We start from the raw sequence: 12,177 nt of genomic DNA on the forward strand, positions 1-12,177 counted from the left end.
TCTGAATCCTTCTGAAATGTGCTGTGAATGAATGCTGATGCAACTCACTGTGGGAAAGCTGTTAATAAAAGGAATCTGTGACACATGCAACACATTCACAGAGGAAGAGGACACAAAGGGAGGACACGCAGAGGCTGTGTTGAAGTCAGAAATCCAAATCTTTATTAAAAAACAGGCGGCGGTAACAAACAGGAAGACAAGCAGTCCATCAAACAGTCTACAGGGTCAAACATACAGAGAATTCAAACAGCAGTAAAAAATAACTGGACACTGAAAAACTTAAAGCAATGTGTGACGCAATAGAAGGAAGCAGCGCAGTATATTCACTGAATTATCATCAATTACAAAAGAGAAAAAGGACGATTTCTAAGGATTATTTTCTTAAATGCAGTTAGAGTGTGGCTGGTAAAGATGGAAACATACAGAATGTAAACTGTGTGAGTTTGTGAACTTTGTTAGTAACAAATGAGGTAAAAAAAACAACCCCAAAACAGACAAAACACAGAAAGAGGCTCTCAGTATTCATTCATAATTAGAAAGAAACATTCTGGTCGTGGATTTTTACAGTCTTAGTTCCGCTCGCTGTCATCATTATAATCATCATGATCAATGGCGAGGTCCTGAGGTGGGTGGGGCTGTCTCTGGTGATGTCACCATGAAGGAACAGCATCTGGCACGTGTTGGTGAAACATCCCAGTACGCTGGTGTAGTTTCCTCTCCAGCTGTTTGACATGTGACACTTGAACATTAAGGGGAAGAAGAAGAAACAGTGTTAGGTCAGGTGACCACATGGTTTCTAAAGTAACTGACAGGAAGTAACCAGGCCGTCAGAAATGGATGGCATGTGTTTAGAGTTACTGGAGTTGGGTAACTCTACTTACCAAAAGCAGAAGCACACAGATGAAGGATCAGATGCTGAATGTTGCAGGAACATGCTCGTGTGTGGTGGTCATTCAGTGCTGCTCCGGCAGGTTACACAGTCCAAGACTGATATGCTGCCCATCTGAGAGTTTGAAAACACACATGCAAAGATTTATTTTGTATTACAGTCAAAGTTGGATGTTCATTTTTGTCCTTTAAAAATGTTTGTGTATTTGAAAGCACTAACATTTAAGGATGACTTGGATCGTCTCCTTTAAAGGGGAGACAAGTGTATCCACTGATCCACGTCACTTTACCTGGATGATGACTCCTCCGCCCTCACTCAGAAACACTCCTAATATAACCAAGCAAATAAATAATATTGAAGATTTACTTACATCATTACAAAAACAGCAAAAACATCTCCCTTTGATTCTATTTCTCCATTCCTGCTGAACATCAGGCAACAAATATCTCAATAAATCACAGTAAAATGTAAAGCACATTCTTTCTCTGCTTTGTCTGACCTCTGCAGAGCCTCTGTCAAGAAAATCATAACTGTAAGCATAAAACCAAAATATACATTTCATAACACGTCACTGGACAAACCTCGGTCAGTTGATTTCCTCTGTGCAGTGCAGACGAACATCAGTCAGCAAGTGACTCTGCTGGTTCTTCTGAGGAAACACCACCGTCTCTCCACACCGTCACCATCTGTGAGCACAAACTGCCGCTCTGCTCTGCCAGCATGTAGGAATCACATATCACACACACAGGGGTGAAGAAACATCAGAGCTCAACTTTGGATACTTTAGATCTTAACAGATCAAAGCAGCTCTTAGTTTCAACAATCAGACAAACAATGATACCAAACTGATTCTGTATGAATACAATATGGTATTTTCAATACAGCTGTCAAATTAATTTATTAAAACTAATACAGATATATGTATATTTTTTTTGATAAATTAGTTTGCTAAATTATAAGAATATATTTTTTTTATTTTTTTTTTCATTTAACAATTGCAACTGAAAGAAATTAAATATTGAACAAAAATATATTGTCACATTCTGAGCATGCTCAGCACGCTGACAGACTTGAAGTTGCTACAGATTTTAAGAATGTCACAGGCTGGGTCTCTGACCCAGCGCTCTGAGTTCATTTTTGTATTTGTCTCATTTTGATATGTGATTAGTTTTGTGTCATTTCCTATCTAGCTTTAGTTTAAGCTGTTATTTATTATTGTTCCCTTGGTTTTCTATGTTTTGGGTTCTTGTATTATTCTTCACGTATTAGGTCTGTTAAGTTGTGTTGTCATGTCTAGTTTTAGTATTTCCCGTTTTATTCTGACAGTGTCATGTGTTCTTTGTTCATTGTATTTAGCTTTCCTCCTCCTGGTCCTGTCATTTAGGTTTATGTCAGTCAGCTGTTTCCCCCATGTGTCTCCACTTCCCCTGATCACCTCATGTATGTATTTAAGCCCTCTGTTTTCTGCATGTCATTGTCGGGTCGTCTGTTTACCTCACCTCAGTCATAGGTCTAGTTTTCGGCTGTTATTTCCACGTTAGTCATAGTCTTAGCCTGTTTATTTCCACCTCAGTCATAGTTATAGTTTTTGGTCTCAGTACCGTTTAGTATTTTGTTTCTTAGTGTCTTGTCAGTTTACTTTGGTTTCCTGGTTTACTTCTGCCGTCATCTAATAAAGGATCACTTTTTCTGTTCAACCTTCAACTCCTCGTCCTCATCTGCTTTTGGGTCCTGTTTCCATTACACACCGGCGCACCCCGCCGTGACAAAGAAGTGATAATTATGGGGAAGAAACTTCTCTTGTTCATCCGTTTAATCAAACATTTGATGCCTCAGCTGTCTCAGTCTATAGCGTTCTGCAACTACAACTAACCTGAAGCTTGGATTTGGCTGCAGGTGCCCCTGTACATCCTTCTCAGATGTGGGTACCAGTTAATCCCACTTCTTCCTGACCTTTGCTTCATCACAAGACCAAAGGTGGCATCCCGTGTCACAGTCTTATCATCATCCAGAAGAAACATTTGAAGAAACATCATGGAGAAGAAACATTTACGCGCCTCCTGGTTTTGTTTTCTGATCCTGCGAAAAGACTGAGGACAAAGCCCAGAGAACACGAGATACACAACATTCAGACTCAACAGCCTCCATAAATGAAGAGCACCAGGTTGGTTCAGTTATAGTAGATATGAGCATACTTCACATTACTGGGTATGAATAATAATGAGGAGGCAAACTTTGAAGATGCAGAGCATGATGTCCCATCATCAGACTGTAAACAAACATCCACCAGGCTTCTTTGTTGCCAAAATTGATGATTCTCCTATCAGGGATCAGTAGCGTGTATTAACGTGTGGTATAAGCAGCAGTCACTGAAATATTACTGTTTCAGATAAGAAATCTAGGACATAAAAGCCAGGGTGGGAGGGATCTCTGCAAACTGACTTACCTCTGCAAGTGTGAAGCTCAACAAAAATCTGACTCTCCAGTCACAGATAGGGGTGGGTATTGATAAGATTTTCACGATTTGATTCCATTTTCGATTCTGTTTAACGATTCGATTCTTTATCTATTCTTTTTAAAAAAGGAGAACACTAAGGTCGATTAGCTTAGAACTTTGTTTTATAGCTTCTCTTTGAACAAGATATAAATTTAGGAGTAACATGGCCTTACAAACACAGCAGTGAGATCTTAAGAGATCCAGCCTACGGCTCTTCAATGGGGTGTCACAGGGTCCCCAGGAAAAGAAATTGTAAATGTAAAATAATAAAATAAATATTCTTCTGTAGCAATAACAAAGTATAACATAAATTAATCTGTAGCAATTACACAAGAATATCCAGTAATGTCCCTGTGTACAAAAGGCCAGCCAGTTCGCAGAACTCATGAACGGAGCCACATCTGCGGAGTAAGATATCAGCATACTGCTGCCGTTTAGCCAATGAGCGGTGAGGCAACCCATTCTCTTCGCCAATCAGAAGACACAATTCTACCTCATCACTACGCACACGTCGACGCAGAGAGTTCGGTCGGAGCTGCAGGTGGGAAGAGTCAGCAGAGTTTACTCACCGTGTGGATTTTCGTTCCTTCTAATGCTGTTAGCGGTGTGCGTCCATGAGACTGTAAGTTTCTGTGTTTTATCGTGTTTGTTCTTTGCTGCGGCCATTATCCTCCCTTGTTTAATCCTTGGCGCATACTTTGTTTACCGATTGTTACTGCCGTTTACTGCGAAGCAGCCTCTGCCGTGCGGTCATTAAGGGACCGTCACTAATTTCTCATGTTAGCTCTGATGTAAAGTGCCTAGTTAGGATTTATGTAAATAGTAAAATTAGCATTTGTTGACACTCCCTTATTTTGGTTGAATGTTCCACTATCCAGTATTGTTTGTATTGTTGTATTACACATTTAATTCACTCTGTTCACATAATTATGGAAGACTTTTATGTTCTTTCCAACAGAAACCACACCATCACTCACCACACGGCATATAGCATTTTACAGCCCTCACTCACATTATGGATGTGTGCTTCGGATTCTTGTTAATAAATGAGTGAACGGCAGATACCTGAGTGGCAGTGGATTTTGTGGATACGCCATCTGTTCTTATCGGACAACCCTGTTGAGATTGTGGATTCATAGAGTCAGCACCTTATCATCTACATCATTCATAGTCAGGAGGTCAAGTCCATCCCTCTTAAAGTGACCTCCTCCATTACACCCTGCCTACAATTAAACACATTCACTTACCGAAAATCAGGGGCATCTGCTGTGGCAAATGGGTGCAAACCTTTTACCACAAACTTAGTCACTGCTTCGTCTATCCTGGCCTGAAAGGACACCGGTAGACTGCAGCAACAACTGCCAGCACCTGAGCCAGCCAGACTCTGTCTGTCTCTCTCATCATGGTCACCTAAATGCACAGTAATAGCAGGTTTTGTAATAAGGCAGATCGCGCTAACATAATATGCACTGTTAGTTGATTATTTACCTGCCGCATTAACGGGAGAGGACGTGCAAACGTTACTGCTGCTGCTGGGTTGAGATTCACGAGATTCATTTAAGGTCATCGCGTGTTTTGTGAGCAAATGCTTTTGCATATTCGTAGTGTTTCCTCCCTTAAATGAAATATCCACTTTGCAAGTATTGCAAGTTCCCCTGTTGTCATCCGTTCTCGTAAAGTATAATCAAACTTTTGAGCGTTTGAGCCGCTTAGGCGCCGTGTTTCCTGCCAGGTAAATGATGCTCCGCAATGTGGTGACGTCATTCGGGGCGACTGGAATTGATAAGGGAATCGTTTGCAAAAATGGCAAACAGTTCCAAGGAATTGAAACAGTGGGAACCGGTTCTCCACAAGAACCGGTTTTCGATACCCATCCCTAGTCACAGACAAACAAAAACTCCAGCTGGGAGATAGAAAACGCTGTCTGGGTCTTGCTGGATGTTGCTGGTCAGAGTCCCACATTAGCAGAGTGCTTCTTGGTCCCACTGACCCATGTGGACAGCGACTGTGGAGAACTGTTCTGGAAAACAGAAAAAGACAATTAAAATAACAGAAAGCCAAACAGGATTTCCACAAAGACTCTCTTGGAATCAGCAATCAAAAAAAATCACTGGTTCATATTTCAATCAAATATGAACAGGTTCCTTAACTGTATGCAGTTCAGATCTGATTTAATTTAATTTCCTTCACACAGCACATTCGTCCAGGCTGACAGGTAAACATAGAATTAATCTCAGGTAACATGACTCATAGTAGAGATTCAGTAAGAAAGATTGCAGGCTCTAATATTATTACCACACAATCCAAGGACACACCAACAGCTCCGATTTGTAGAACTATTTAAACAAATGTCTTCTGAATATTCAATTCATGTTCACAGTGGGGGAGGGGGGGGGGGGTGTAGAATATTTCTAACATTTTGAGTTATTTTCCAGTGTTAGAAAATCAGCACTGCTCAGTGTTAGCCATTTCTCCAGGCTGGAGAAATTGATCAGGAAGGCTAGCTCTGTGGTCGGCATGAAGCTGGACACTCTGGTGACAGTGGCAGAGAAAAGGACATTAAAGAAACTGATGGACATTATGGACAATGCCAGGCATCCTCTGCACACGGCCATAAACAACCAGAAGAGTCTGTTCAGTGACAGGTTGCTTCTCCCCAAGACAAGAACTAACAGACTTAAAAACTCCTTTGTCCCACACGCCATCAGACTGTTTAACTCCTCTCTGGAGGGGAGAGGGAGGGGAAACAGGAGGACAAAGGAGGGGGGAACAACTAAGCTGTAGTGCCTCTTCACCTCACTGTACAATACCTTGTGCAATACTTTTTGTAAATAGTCAACAGTGCAATAGACTCAAGACTTGAAATGTGCAATTCACTTGTATTTTTATTTTTTATTCCTATTTATTCTATTTATCCCCTTTGTATATTTTATTTATATTTGTTTCTGTATTTATATATATGTGTGTGTGTGTGTGTGTGTGTGTGCGTGCGTGCGTGTGTATATATATATTTATATATATATATATATAACAATTCTGTAACTGTAACTTCGGTCGTTGCTGTGCTTTTTTTGGAAATCGAATTTCCCAGAGGAACCCACCCGAGGGATTAATAAAGTTCTATCTTATCTTATCTCTTATCTTGTTAATCTTCAAAACTGACTAGGTTACTTTTAAACATATAACACTGTCAAAAGTGTTAATTTAACACTCAACAGTGTTGTATTTAACACTCAGAGGTGTGGACCCATATAGACACTCTCCAGTGTTAATTTAACACTGGAGATTTTGCTGTGCACACTCGAGAGTCAGGCAGCTTAAATGTGTTTGTCTTCATCTGTAGTTACGTTTCATTGGCTGGAAATGTGCTAACTGGAATCCTTCATGAGTCCAGATGAACAAAAACAAGTGTTTACTGCTCCACGCTGCACGAATCTGAATCAAAATCACTCAGACGCGCCCACGTAGGCATTCCACTAAAACCATGTGACCACCTTCACCTTTAAACCTGTCGTGAATATAATTTTAGACTCTTCACTTTATTTTGAAAGAACAGATTTGCAGGAAGTGCGGCTGCTGCAGAAACTCTTCACTTTTCACTGGCTTTAATCTTGAAGGTTTCTCCAGATGTGGAACTTTCATGCTAAACATTCAACATCTGACGACCGTCTCCGTGTAAAACACTGACAAACTCAAACTTTATACGGTAACTGACAGATTTATTCCTCCATTTTCAGGCATTTCACAATGAACTTGGATTAGTTTGATGATTTTATTCACGTCGGTGAATAAAACCAGCCAAGAGGCTGATTCCTGCAGAGGAGGAGGCAGAGTGGAGGAATCTGCAGGTTCTGTCTCTAACACACAACCAGAGCTTCAATCATAACGAGCACATAATAAAACCATGATCCCCCCTGATCGACTCTTTTAGCCTGTTTCCTCTGGATCGAACAGGATCTAACAAACCCCAGCTTCTGCTGGGACACTGGTCATGATGGGAGGAAAAAGATGGCTGCCATGTTGCTGTTTCCTTTCTTACACCAGGGTTATATTTCCTGTATCTGTGGGTCTGAGTTTTTAATCAGAGGATGAACTTAAAGCTTTCAGTCTGCTCTACAACCCACCACCTATCCACACGTCTGCTAAGTGGACTGGAAATCAGTAAAACTTCTACCAGACTTTAGTAAATATTGCATTAAGATGAGCAGACAGATTTTAATCTCAGCATCGTGCACACAGATTTTTCAGGACACTGGAAGAGTTCCTGCCGTGGATTTAGATGTTAGTGTTGTGTGGATGATCCCATTCTGTCATCTTTGTGTTACTAACACTGATGCTTTTACACTTTAGGACCCTCGAGACCTCTGCTGCTCAGCCGTCCTGATCGCTGCCTCCACTTTAACCAGAGGCTGTAACCTCTGATCATTTCACCTGCACCGGCAGTAAAACTCTTCTCCAGAACCAAACGTGCCATAAACCCATCACAGCTTCATCATCAGCTCAGTCTCAGCAACATGCAGACGACCGAGCAGCAGAAACTCTGCAGGGAACGTCTGAAGTCTGTTCTTCAGTTTTCCCAGCTCACTGTTTATTGAACATGAGACAGAAAAATAACTTCACCTTTAATGTGAAACTTTTATCGCCTGTGACATGTTTGCAGGAAGTTTTCATGCTGTGATTTAGTGTCACAGCCATAAATATCACACAAGGTAAAAACTACAAGTCCCAGCATCCTCTGTGTTTAGGGAGGAGCAGTGAAACAATGTACATTTCAAATTCCTTTAATTTTAAATATGTTTATATTGTCTATCCTGTAAAATAGTCAGATGTCTATTCATATTAATGTACAGAATTCACCTGCTTGCTGCTACTACTGTACATTCACCCAATATATATATATATATATAATGTTCTTCCTCTACCCCCCCAATTTTTGCACATGTTGAGGAGCGTGTCAGGCTACATTTCACTGTGTGTTATACTTATATAACTATGCATGTGGCAAATAAAGAACCTTGAACCTTGAACCTTGAAAGTGAAAGTGTTGATCCTCCGTTCAGAGCAGCAGGAGGAGGAAGGTGGAGCTGAGGCAGGTGAGTGTTAACATGAATATGTTTCTTCTTATGACATAAAATAATTCCACGCTGTTCGTGTCTGTGGGTGAAACGTGAGGCCGGTCGGCTCCTCTGAGCGCTGGTTTCCTGTAAGTAGAGAGGAAGTGAGTTTAGCTGAGAGAGCAGGAGGAGAGTGAGAGCTGTGCTGAGGCAGGTGAGTGTTAACACCGCTCTGACATTACTGTGTCTCTGTGGCGGGAACAACAGGCTCCGTCAGTGGAGGCAAAAATAATCAGACTTTGGTTTTTCAAAGGAAACTACTTTATGTTGGGAGAAGCCGCGCGCTCATTGGATAACGACTTGTCAATCTCAAGTTATTAGCCAATGAGCGTGCCGGTTCACAGTAAGACCCGCCCTTATCACGACGTGTTTTTAAAACTAAAATGGCGACAGAAACTCTGTGAGTGTAGTTCACTTTATGAAAGTGCCACGTTTGAGCCACTTCCTGTTCTCAGTCCCGGCGTCCTGATCACCGAGGTTTCTGTTGCTCTGATATCTGATATCGATTATATCGGTAAACAGGCTGTAGGCAGAAACATCAGGTCTGATCTGAAAATCCCTTCAGAAACAAACTTTAAGAGTTTTATGTCCGTGAGGCCGCACGCTGATTGGATAACCACCTGTCAGTCTCAGGGTATTAGCCAATGAGCGCGCAGATTCACAGTAAGATCTTATCACGTCATTCTTTTAAACTAAAACATTAACAGTAAAACTGTAACGTGTCCTGTGATCTATAAACACTCTGTGATGAATAATCTGAAGTCATTTTGAGCCTGACAGTAGTTTCCTGTCACAGAGCTGAAGCTGCAGGCAGTTTTTGGCACCTTTATATTTAATTTATTCCAAAATAAATCAATAAAGGTAGAAAAGAACTCTCAGTGACATTAAAAATCTACTTTTAAACACAGATGTGACCAAGTGCAACAAATATAAGATGAGATGTTTACAGATATTTGAAGTATTGATCATATGTAGAACACAGAGCAGGGGCCCGTTCTTCGTACGTCGCTTACTACATCCAAGATCAAATGACACATCCAAGACCAAACCATCGCGCTAACCGTGAGCTCGCTAATCCGGTTCCCCGAACACACCTGCTGTTGACGATTAGTACAGCTGGACGCAGTAATGTGACATCACTGGGTGTCGTAAAAGGGGCTACGCATCGATAGTAGAAACATTGATCGGCAACCCGCTGATTGGTCGGCGAAAATGTCGAAGGGGCGCGCTCGGTATTTTCCGGCAGCAGAGCAAGAACTCTTGAGTGAGGGATTTCAGGAGTTTCAGAGTTTAATTAAAACGCAAGGGAACACTGCAAAGGCTGCAAAAGCAAGGAGAGAGGGCTGGCAGGAAGTTGCTGACAAATCAAACTCGTAAGTAATTTAATAATAACAATAATAATGGAGTGGATTGATATAGCGCTTTTCAAGGCACCCAAAGCGCTTTACAATACCACTATTCAGTCACTTTATTATTTATTTATAGATTTATTATATTACACTATATTATCCAATATTATATTACATTATATTATATTGTTATATTATATCCCCTTTCACATTAGAGCCACAACAGGACCCACTAGAACATGGGAACAGGTAAAAGTGAAATATAAGAATATTCTACAGAATGGTAATATTTATCACTTATATTGCTTTTCGTCTCTTGGAAAGAGACCCTGGAATAATCTGTTTGTTTATAACAGCAACCAAGAAAAGAGCAGAGCAAAAAAATACAGGTGGTGGTCCTGCACCCCCTCGTCAACAAGTTGGTTAAGTAAATAATATCCTCACGGGAAAATCGATATCTCTCTATGAGCACACTGTCGCGCTGAGCTAAAGGATCCTGTCTGTCCCGCAATATACGCTGAATTCTGAGGACTCTCCTTATCAATCTTGCACCTTCCGCAATGGGTTGCTCGCGTAAACGGACAGGACATGGCTGCGACAGACTTCCCAAATCCACCTTCGCTTTTATAGCCGTGGTCTCTCATCTTGATTACACGAAGTAATTTACAATTGCTACTCTGAAATATGAATTACATCTGTAATAATCACATACATGTAATAGAATGTTAATAGTACATTTCCCTTTTTTAGGAAATGACCTGTGTGAAATCAATAAATGGATCAGGTGCTGCATTGTCTTTAGTTACATTGATGTTATTTATTTATGGTGAAACAGTGGTGGAATATCGCTGTTGCTTTCGTATAAATGAAGCGGACATACCTGCGTGGCCGCGATCTAATCCTGTTTACATAAAGTAAACCTGCTCCCGAGCAGGTTTACGCTTACGGCTCTGTTGCTATGACAGCAAGTCCCGGATGAGCTTCGGGGAACCGAACGATCCAAGATCACGCGAAATCGTCAACAATCTAATCCAGCTAACTCACTTAGCGCGGTACGAAGAACGGGCCCCAGGTCCAATAACAGAGTCATCCTGCTCACAAACAGCAGTTTGGTTTCATGAGCTCACTTCCTGCAGTGATCCTCAGCTTCTCTCCAAAGGAGCCGTAACATGTGGGCTCCTCACCATGATGATGATCCCAAACACACTGAGTTCCTTCATCCACCTGATCATGTACTTATTAAATAATGTGATGGTTTTGGTGTTTTTTAAAGACTTTGAGCCTCTAAAATAACTGGTTTGGACTTTAGGGCCAAAGCTCCAACATTAGAAAGCCGTCAGTGTGATGCTTCCAGTACAACAGCACCTCTGAGTGTGTGTGTTTACCTCTCAGACTAACTCCACCCTGACATCAAGAAGATGGAGGAAGAGGACGGAGCAGCATCTCCAGCATCCAGCTGTGTGTCTGTGAGGAGTGACGGGGTTACACAAACACCTCCACCTTACAGTCATGGACCTGCAGCAATAATGTAAGAACACTACTAACTTTATTAGTCATTTCAACATAACCATGACAGAATCATTGATCTGTGATTGGTTCAAACTGTTTGATCTGAGTTTGATTTTTATTGACTTGTTTTCTTGCTAAGATCTGAACTCTGTAAGTTTAAGTGAAGTCAGTGCAGCAGAATCAGAGAGAAGAGCTGAGAACAAACTGAGTTCATTCAGAGACAGAAAAAACCGCTGATGATTGGCTGACCTGTCAGCGTTATGAGGCAGACACAATATCACAGAGGGATCAGCTGATCATATGGCTGTCAGAGAGAACTGATCAGTTATTGATGTTTGTGTTTGCAGAGGTCAGAGGTCACAGTCTCCAGTATCCAGCTGTGTGTCTGTGAGGAGTGACTGGTCCAGAGAAAAACCTCCAGACTTCAGTCATGAACCTGCAGCAACAATGTTCTTCAATCATGGAGCTCAGCTGACCATGTAAGAGAGCTGCTGACTCAGAGTTCAAAGGTTGTTTCTATAAATGTTCTACCAGTGACATCATAACTTAACCTAACACTGGTCTGTGTATGAAGTATCATTTAGTGGCAGTTGTTAAAGTTGTATAATGATGATGCTAGTTTGGGGTGTATTTTCCTGCTGATGCAAATGCATCTACTTTGCCCTTTGTCTGGTGCTTTGGACAAAGACGTGCAATGAAACTCAGAACAACACAGTTTGCACCACCAGCAGGCAGAGGAAGTGGCTGACATCCAGAAATCCTACCAGTGGCTGAACAAAGCTGGACTGAAAGACAGCACAGAGGCACTAATCATGGCAG

The 12,177-nt window shown here is 41.4% G+C and overlaps 1 protein-coding gene and 1 long non-coding RNA gene across 3 annotated transcripts in view; one reads left to right on the forward strand and one right to left on the reverse strand.

Moving 5' to 3' along the window:
* Nucleotides 1-12,177, forward strand: part of LOC309701485 (NACHT, LRR and PYD domains-containing protein 12-like) — a 1,029,495-nt gene that overhangs the window by 57,974 nt on the left and 959,344 nt on the right. The window lies entirely within an intron of this gene.
* On the reverse strand, nucleotides 140-3,418 carry LOC309701555. 2 transcript variants are annotated; one of them, XR_014275093.1, is made up of 7 exons: nucleotides 3,336-3,418; nucleotides 3,085-3,209; nucleotides 2,763-2,979; nucleotides 1,471-1,601; nucleotides 1,109-1,216; nucleotides 882-1,003; nucleotides 140-739 (listed from the first exon to the last, which is right to left on the reverse strand). It is a non-coding gene; the product is annotated as an uncharacterized lncRNA (long non-coding RNA). The 2 variants fall into 2 exon arrangements; XR_014275094.1 differs by lacking the exon at nucleotides 3,336-3,418 and having other exon boundaries at nucleotides 1,471-1,596; nucleotides 3,085-3,170.

Source organism: Aulonocara stuartgranti (genome assembly GCF_965226115.1).
Source record: "Aulonocara stuartgranti genome assembly, chromosome: 23".
Lineage (NCBI taxonomy): Eukaryota > Metazoa > Chordata > Actinopteri > Cichliformes > Cichlidae > Aulonocara > Aulonocara stuartgranti.